Source organism: Poecilia reticulata, chromosome 9 (genome assembly GCF_904066995.2).
Source record: "Poecilia reticulata chromosome 9, P_reticulata-male-v2, whole genome shotgun sequence".
Taxonomy (NCBI): Eukaryota; Metazoa; Chordata; class Actinopteri; order Cyprinodontiformes; family Poeciliidae; genus Poecilia; species Poecilia reticulata.
This window is the reverse complement of record NC_088838.1, coordinates 23,642,075-23,648,074: the sequence shown is the minus strand read 5'-3', so window position 1 is coordinate 23,648,074 and position 6,000 is coordinate 23,642,075.

Genomic DNA, 6,000 nt, shown 5'->3' with positions numbered 1-6,000 from the left:
AAGCAAAAAAAAAATCACCATATTTAAGTCAAATAAAAGCTTGAAAACAGTATGTTTGTAATTAATCTATAAAATGTGTTTCACATAAATTAATTGATTTTTCATTAATATTTTAATTTACTGAGTGTGACTGTTTCTTTATAAATGAGCTTGGCATCGTCTGGTAAACGCTTCCTTTCTGTCAGACCAACCATTCCCACCTCACCATGAGTCGAAGCGCACTGGGCAGCTGTCCTTGAGGACAGTTTTCCTCCAGCTCATTTTAAATATAAAGTTTGGATAGAGTTGGGATGTGTTTATTCTGCGGCCTGGATGATTTATAGATAACATCCGTGTGCAATGTCTCTCAACATAACAACGTTTCAGTGCACAGGATCAGATGTAAACTGTTTGAACTGGCACTGGTTTGCCAGCAAGAAAACAGAAACTGAATGTTTTCACACAATTTTAAGACTATATATACGTTTGTTTGGACTCACAGCAAAGTTCTTCAACTTAATTGGATTCTACTCGTTCTATATGTGTATTTAAGCTGAATACAACTGGACAATGAGATATTTATTTGAAGTCAGTGCAGTGTTTTGTCCAGTTATTGACAGTTCAAGCTGCAAGGCTGCAAACATAATGGCTGTACAAAAGTTTCATTTTACAGTTACATAACAAGGAATAGGAATTTATTTATAGTTTAATATGTTATTATTATGTATTCATTTTATGTGTTTATTTTATATTTAGTCAGACAATATCACACTTATGTATATATTTTATATGTTGCATTATGTACAAGCAATTTTCCCCTGGGCATCAATAAAGTGTAATCTACTGCACAGTCTTGTGCATGCTATATATTTATTTATGTTTGAGGAGAACAATATATCTCTAAAGCAGTGTGACTCACATGTCAACAATAAGATCACAGAATTGCAGGAAGTTGTTCTAAAATCATAGCAAACTCAAACAAGATTCATCAGGAGCAGCTGGGAGTCTTGTTAAGTTTCAGCGTTATGGATGTAATCATTAACTGGGAAATTAACCCGAAGCCCCGAACCGTTAACGCTTAAATAATTTGATTATTGTAGTTTCTTATTAAGATAATAGAAACTGTGTCTTGTTACTGACGACGCATAAATTGGGAAAAATGGTGCAGATCTTCAAACCAAAACAAATGACTAACAAAGCCTCTAATCAGCTCATTCATGTTCCAGCCACGAGCTTTCTGAATGAGTTTAATTCAGAAAGCTTGTAAACATGTTTAATCTCATTTCGCTACAATTCAAGTTAATCACTGTGGATTTTGCACATCACAACTCTGCGCTCTACAAGAACATGGGCATCGTTTGGCTGGTGGTGTCTTAAAAAGTCTGGTAGTGAACATGGCTTTGCAGGGGAAATTGTAGTTAATTGGAGTTCTGCTGTTTTCATGTTGTGCTTTGTGATGCTAATGCTTTAGTTTGCGAACACACTGCATTTAAGAGAATATTGCTGTTTTAATGAGGAAGAGCACTAGCTTTTACTCTGAGTTCAACAGCTGGTAACTAGTAAAAACTCATTCTCAAAATGTAAAAATGAAAATATCATCGCGTGACCTGAAGGAGAAAGTGCAGATTAGAAGAAATAAATTGTTACTGATTTCAGGATTATTGTAAAAATATGTTGTGATGAAACTGGTAATCCTGCTTCAGCCTGAGGCGTAGGGCTACAGCATCCACCAAACGGGACAGCTGGGATTTATCCTGCCACACAGTTACATCATTCCTAAACACTCGGACAGGTAGTTTATCCACCTCAGCATTTCCTAAATAATATTGTGTAAAAGAATCTGGTGTGATCTCATGAAAAAAGGCTGTAAAAGATGTCAGATGTGGAAAATGGCGAAGTCTTTCAGTTTCATTTTTGTGTAAAAATCATACAGACAAAAAGGAAATCTAATTTAATGTTCAGTTTTAAGGTTAAATAGCCATTCTACAACAATATACATAAAAAAGTGTCAGTATCTTTGACTGAAATGTTTTTTGTTCCCCCCAGACAAATTAACAATATCTGAACCTACTTTGTCCCGTATTAAAGACTTAAGCTACAAATAATAACAAACAGTATGCCATGCTCAGATAGCCTGGTATTAGTACCTACTTTGGATATTTGTACACATTTTAGTCAAACAATAACATAATTTCTAGAGTTCTAAGAGTCCCAGCTTATGTGGACAATGTTTTGTGAGAAATTTCACTATGCGTTGACATGTTCCCAATATCTCCCACAGAAAATCCAAAATAACAGAAAACAGCCGGATTTTCCAGATAATTGCAGGTGAAAAAGCTCACACTGTTCCTGTTTTTCATGTTCTCAGTCAGGCAATCTGGCTTGCATTCTTATAGTACGTTTTGAGAACATAGTCAAATCTATCATATTTATACATTTTTAATGCCAACCAGTACAATGTGAACAATAAAACTTCTGCTTTTCACTCTGTCAGAAAATAGTAACAGAAAATAGTCATGGCCCTTTATTTGTTTCCACGTTTTGTCACATTACAGCCATAATGTGTGTCATGTAGAGTTCAAATAATGGTTCTTAAGTACTAATGAAAAACTTCTGGAGAAAAAGTGAGAAGTGAAATAGTTTTTTGCATGAGTCTTAGCATCAGATCGATGTTAGTTTAAGAGAAAAACATGGCAGTACTAAAAGTGGAAATCAGAATACCAATCAGGCAACCTAAAAGCAGCAGCAGCAGCAGCATCAGAAGACTAGAACACCAAGGTCTATTCCCTCAGGTTGAAAAACAACCTGCTAACTTTGCTAAAAATAGAACATGATGGCACTTAAATGTGTTTTCAGAGGATTAGAGTCTCTATTCTCTTTTACTTCACATAAGGAGAAGACCAAATCCTGGCGTGGTCAAAAGCTCCATTTAGACTTTTAAAATCACTGCAGAATACTTCATCCATCCATCCATCCATTTTCTTTCACCCTTGTCCCTCAGTGGGGTCGGGAGGGTTGCTGGTGCCCATCTCCAGCTAGCGTTCTGGGCGAGAGGCGGGGTCACCCTGGACAGGTCGCCAGTCTGTTGCAGGGCAACACAGAGACACACAGGACACACAACCATGCACACACACACTCACACCTAGGGGCAATTTAGACAGACCAATTAACCAGACAGTCATGTTTTTGGACTGTGGGAGGAAACCGGAGTACCCGGAGAAAACCCACGCATGCACAGGGAGAACATGCAAACTCCATGCAGAAAGACCGGGGCCGGGAATGGAACCCAGAACCTTCTTGCTGCAAGGCAACAGCTCTACCAACTGCGCCACTGTGCAGCCACTGCAGAATACTGTTTATTGTAAAAAATATATTAATAAAACAACTAACTACATGTATTTCTAGTTAAACCCCAACATGTGTAGGTAGTTAAAGGGGTAGTTCAGATTTTTTTAGTGGGATTTTTTAAGAGATTGTGATCACTGAGAAGTCCTCCAAGCTTCTTTGCTTTGATGAAACAGTAACCGGGTCAGAGCTCATCTGTTCAGCTGTTTTCTCCTAGATGAAGTCACTAAAGGAGATACCGCCATCATTAACTTCTTGGAAGGTATTCCTAGATTTCTGCTTCCTTTGTGTGTCTGTGTCTGTGTGTGTGCGTTCTGTCTTTAGAGTCTGCCAGCCGGCCGTGGCAGACGGCTGTTCAGTCTGACCTAGGTTTCTTCATGTGGCAAGAGGAGTTTTCCTTTCTGCTGTCGCCACATGCATGCATGCTCAGTCTGAGGGATTGCTGCAAAGTCAACAACACGATGCAAGCGATCGTCTACTGTCGCTGCATGCTCATCCAGGAGGAGTGAATGCTGCAGCGACTCGATGCAATCTGTTGGGTATTTAACCAGTTTGAATAATGAACTGACTGGACTTGAAAACAAGGGTCTGTCTGATCGGACTGACTAGACTTTTTGGTGAAGTGTTTTTTGATGAAAAGTGTTGGAAATTGCCACAATGCCAAAAGTAAACTGAATTGAATTGAATTATGGAGTAACTGACTTAGATGTACATAATTTGTAATAATGATCTCAGAAACATGTGCTCTAAAGCAGAAAATGACAAATGTAGCTACCCTGAGAAATATGTTAGAAAAATTTTGCAGAGTAGAAATATATTGAAGTTTTCACTGCAATCTAATAGAGTTTGCATGAACATTTGGCAATTTTTTTTCAAATTTGTCTTATGATTGGAGAATTCCTCTCTTACTCCAACTTGATGCTAATTTAAAAGTGAATTTTGATTTGATTAAAGTGAAGATGCAAACAAAGTTAAGTAAGGCAGGCAAGACATTTTTGATTATAACAGAAACTTCTTAGAAAAAACAAAGTTATAATTTTAAGATGACAAGATACATCTGTAGTACTGGAAACTCACATATTTGTTTCGATTGGGTTAAGAACAAAAACAAATTTTGTTTGTCTGAAAAACTAAAATAAAACTATAAAACTCTAGGAATGCTTACTGCGTTTTTTCCTGAAATCACCTGAACTTTAATCTGCTGAAAGTTTACACATTGTCACATGAAAAGACTTTTAAAGCATAAACGTTATTTTCACAGAATGAAGACCCTCCAGCTGAACACATCAAGGTGGCTACAGTTTAATTCTCAATAAGAAAACGATCGGCAAAGGTTGTGCTTATTAGCTGATGGTGGAACAGCAGGCGAATGGAGCAGACAGCTCATAAATCTAATTTAATATTACCTACACGCGTCTCTGTAATTTATTACTTCACCACATAAACAATTTACCAGCATCAGACCAGATAAAAAGTCAAGCGTAGCCTCCAAACAAATGGCTAAATTAAACATTTGGCTTCACTCATCTCATCAAAATGTGACACGTGAAGCACGGTGGGTGACAAATTAACGTTTCTCAGATATTTTTCTCAAGATAAAATATGCGGGTGTGGAAAAAAAAAGCAACTTTACAGGCAGCATGTTGTTATCTGCTTTAATAAACAGGATAAAATTGCGTTCGGTCTAATAACAGAGATAAAAGTCAGAGCTGTTAATCAAAAACAGGACTTGAATTCTTTTGACTCAACTGTAAAGTTCTCATAAAAAACATAACAGATATGTTTTTTTTTAACTTAACATATTAAAACTACAGCCTCAAAAAGATAAATTAAAAAAAAAACCTTGATGTGTAGTTAAAAATAAGCAAAAAGAGGAAACACTGCTGAATTTTTGGGTGAACATCCTGTTCAGTAATAACACAAACTAAGCCTGAAAGATAAAAACGGGAATGTGCTGACTTCCTTCTACGTTTCCAAAAATTAAAGTGTCCTGATTCCACAAAACGGGTTTCCTGGTAGAGATAAAGTGTTTGTACAGTAGGAGGTGTTCTGTTGTCCGATGGCATCTAATGCATTTTCTATTTGAGATTCTGTTATATTGACACATCTCAACCAACATCCTTATCCCATCCATCAAAACACACAGCCGGCTCTCCTAAAACGCCGTGCGCATCAGTGCCAGTAATGTGAATGTCAAACTTCCCGATGCCGCTCTCGGTTGACTGCAGCTCAGGTGATGGTTAAACACCCACTGAGACATGAGAGGCAGATGTAAAACCTCACGTAGATGGAAAAATACTCCAGAGAAGCAGAAGCAAAAAGAAGGATGTATGAGGATTTCTTTAAAAGGGAACAGATTTGATTGGATAGTTGGAGTATTAACCTCCCATTTTATACATAAGGTCAGCCAATCAGCTGCTCTGCAGTGTACAAAAGAGACAGATAAGCATCAGTGGGAACCAAATCTTTTCAGCTGGAAGAACCCAAGTTAGACGTAACTCTTATCTCTGTTTTAAAATCACTAATCTTTTTTCTCAGCCTCTGACACCACTTGAACTGCTGATCTTTATTTTTGGTGTTGGTTTATTTTTATTGTATGATTGCTCTTACCCCCTGCTTTATGTCTAATTTTAGACTTTCAGTTCATTTCAGCGTCTTTTCTACGATGTATGGGAT